This window comes from Lathyrus oleraceus, chromosome 1 (assembly GCF_024323335.1).
Source record: "Lathyrus oleraceus cultivar Zhongwan6 chromosome 1, CAAS_Psat_ZW6_1.0, whole genome shotgun sequence".
NCBI lineage: Eukaryota > Viridiplantae > Streptophyta > Magnoliopsida > Fabales > Fabaceae > Lathyrus > Lathyrus oleraceus.
The window spans coordinates 380,381,779-380,385,381 of record NC_066579.1 but is presented as its reverse complement, the minus strand read 5'-3'; the positions used below and the strand labels follow the sequence as shown (position 1 = coordinate 380,385,381).

General features: G+C 33.6%; 1 pseudogene; it reads right to left on the bottom strand.

Annotated features, from left to right (window-relative positions):
* Positions 1 to 2,542: 2,542 nt before the first annotated feature.
* LOC127138198 (NAD(P)H-quinone oxidoreductase subunit 1, chloroplastic-like) lies at positions 2,543 to 3,357 on the bottom strand (annotated as a pseudogene).
* Positions 3,358 to 3,603: the final 246 nt, after the last annotated feature.

Sequence of the window (3,603 nt, the reverse complement as noted above, 5' to 3'; positions counted from 1 at the left end):
TCTCTTTTCATAACACTTATTTTGAATTGAACTTCTAAGTCAACTTTGACCATTTTGTAAATACTTTTCATTGGTAAATACAACCCATTCAAATGTCTTTTTGTGGTTTCAATGGCCACCTTCTTAATCAAATTTTTCATAACCTTTAGCTATTAGGTTTGAGTTATCCTTGAGGTAGATGTAATACTCATCTTTATCCTTAGTGATGGACAACAAGTCTTCCATGCTTATTATAGGGTTAACCCCTCACTAGCATGTTGAAGCTATTCTCACATGGTGGATTTGTGGTTTTTAGGTTGAGTTTTCTCCCTTGGATAACAAAAGACCTTAAGGCTTTTGGACCAATCAATTCACCAACTTTTTTTGAGATTTTTTACCCCGAACTACGAGGTTTTGATCCTAATCTTTTTTAAGATGGTACGTAGGCAATGGGTTCATCCATCCAAACACAAAATGTAAATAACTTGTACATTCTCTTCTCATCTCTTCAATCATGTTTGCACAAACAAGTTTTCACAAAATACCAACCTTACAACCAATGTGAAAAGGGATCCCTAGGAGTACCTAGGATGTTTTAGGTGCCTAACACCTTCCCATTGCATAACCAACCCCCTTACCCAGATCTCTGACATTTTTACTAGTTTTTGATTCGATAAAACTTTTAGGTTTTTGTTCGCTTTCTAACCATTCCTTTGGATAAATAGAAGTGCGGTGGCGACTCGACTTGTATGATTTACCTTAGATTTAGTCAATATCTCTAACGGTAACGAATACCCCGCTACATTGGGTACAAACTGTTGGGCATGATTTATTGTTGGGTCTTCTCTTAAGATCAAACCCCAGTTCTCTACCATCCATTCTCGATGAGGTTATCGAACTGGCGCTTGAGGTGCGCTAAAGAAATCTATAATTCGCGTCATCTGTGTTGCCAATTGTTGATTAGTTTGAGAATTTTGCTGATTAGTTTGGGTAGTATTTTGGATTAAAGGATTGACTATCGTCCCCATATGTTGGGCAAGCATATGAACCATCTCATGGTTGCTTTCTTCCATTGCTTCCTTAATACCGCCATATAATTGGTAGTGAAAGTGGGTAATTGGGCAGAAACTCCCACCCCTGAGGGTCGGGTACTTCGACCCAAGTTATTAATGGCTGATCCTGACCCTTGTAAAGGTGAAATTATAGTCTCCATTGGATCAGTAAATGATGACGTATTATTATGCAAATTTGCCATCGTAGAAGTTGGCATGCCATATGGTTGTTCGCGACCATTCATCGACATTGTAAACCCAGACATGTAAGGCCTAAAACTATTGGTCCCTACTGGCCTTGGGGTTACTAGTTATCCCTATGTTCACGGGGATGGTAATAATGGTCCACTTTGTGCGTTTGACGGTATTGTCGTCGTGCTCGCTGTAGCAGACATTGCTTTGGTCAGATTCGTTGTGGCCGTATTTTTTCCTATAGAATGAGGAGGTTGTTCTCTATTATTGTTTGATGGATTAACCATTTTCTAACTTATTTCCTTTTTGGTCTTGATGCGTTATTTCTGGCTACCGTGCCACTTCTCAATCTCATGCAATAAAGTTTGAGAAAATTTTATATGAAGAACTAATGCAGATTTTATTTCAAATACAATAATAAAAAAACTAGACACAAGGGTCCTACCAGGTGTGCCAATTTATTTACCTTGGATTTTAGTAAACAAACGCTAGTCTTCCAAAATTGATATTTTGGTTACTTACAGGATCGACTAGATTGTTCCTAGGACATATGTGTATAGTTTTTGTTTTACTAGCAAGTTCTTCGAAGATAATGTCGCAATTAAAAGTAATGCAAGAAGGATTTATAGAAAGTATGAGGAAAAAACATAATTTCGACAAGAATGTAAATGGAATGAGAATGACTTTAATGTAAATAGATTGACATCGAATGAAAATATGGTGTTTCAGAAAACTCTTTTCTCCATGATGTGAATTTGATCTCCATGAATATGGATATAATAAATCAAAAACGAAAGAGAAATTTATTTTTCCTTTTTGATTTCTTATTTGTTTTCTTCCTATTCTTCTTTTTTGTGCTATGAAAAAGGGACTTGCAAAAATTTTAAAGGATTTTTTCGTTCCTGATAGTAATTTATTTAGTGAGCAGATGGAAGCATACTCTGGATTGAGTTTGTGGGGAGTACTGCTTTCTAATTTACAATTTTCTTTTGGATAATTTACAAAAATTTCTTTAATTAGTATTCTTTTTATATTCTGCGTAAATTGTCTTTTGGATAATTTACAAAATTTGTGTTACTAATCCTTTTTGTATCTTGATGTTTCTAACTATCCACTCTTTTTTATTAATCCCCCTTATTTTTATATATCTATGAGAATTCATAAAAATTGTAACTAAAACTCAATAAGGTTGGTCTTTTGAGACCGCTTCAAAACGGGATGACAAATTATCCAATCTTAGGTTAAATGGCATATTTTGTTTATAATTTTATTTCATTCTTATACATAGAAAATGAGACTCCATATTTTTACATCCCTTTCATTCAAATCATCATACTATCTACTAACTAGAAGTAATAGAGTATTATGAAATTAGATTAAATAGAATTTGTTTTATTTCGCTCATATAACTATCTAATTTAGTTCTTCAATCAGAATTCTAAAAAAGAAAATAAGGATAATGAAGGTTTCTATTCAATTTATTAGCCTCCTTTCCTATATAGTACTACATAGAAATATAGTACTATAAAGAGAGGAGCATAGTAATAACATCGAATAGCTTTTTCGGTTTTAATGAATCACACGTAGAGATATTGATAAGACACATAGAGTTAATGGTATTTCATAACTAATCGATTGAGCAACAACTCGTAGACCACCCAAAAAGGAATATTTATTATTTGAGTCATATCCTGACATAAGAAGTCCAATGGGAGCAAACTCAAAATAATAATCCATAAAAAAAACCTATATTGAAATCAGATAAAACAAAGTTATAACCAAAGGGAATTACTGAATAACTTATTAGAATGGATATGATTGATAGGGATGGCCTGATGCAGAATAAACGAATATCTCCCCTAGATGGAATAAAATTCTCTTTGAATAGTAGTTTTGTTCCGTCGGCTAGAGCTTGAAGAATTCTAGAAGGACCATCATATTCAAGTCCAATACGTTGTTGTACCCCTACAGATATTTCTCTTTTTAACCATACATTTGCTAGTATAGTTAGTGTGATTCCCAAAACAAGAATAAAAATTGGTACAAGTATCCATAGAATTCCATAGACCTCTTTGAAAGATTCCAATCCGGAAAAGGAGTTTATATAATGGACTTCCGTTGTGTCAATTATCATTTCAATGATTAACTTCTCCCATAATGATATTTATGCTACCTAGTATTATCATAATATCAGTCAGTTTCATTATTTTAACTGATTGAGGAAGAATTTACAAATTAATAAAACCAGGTGGACGAATTTTCCATCTCTAAGGAAAACCATTCTGATCTCCTATTAGAAAAATTCCTAATTCTCCCTTGGGGGCCTCAATTCTCACATAAAGTTCTTGTTTTGGCAAGTAAAAAGTAGGAGACGGTTTTT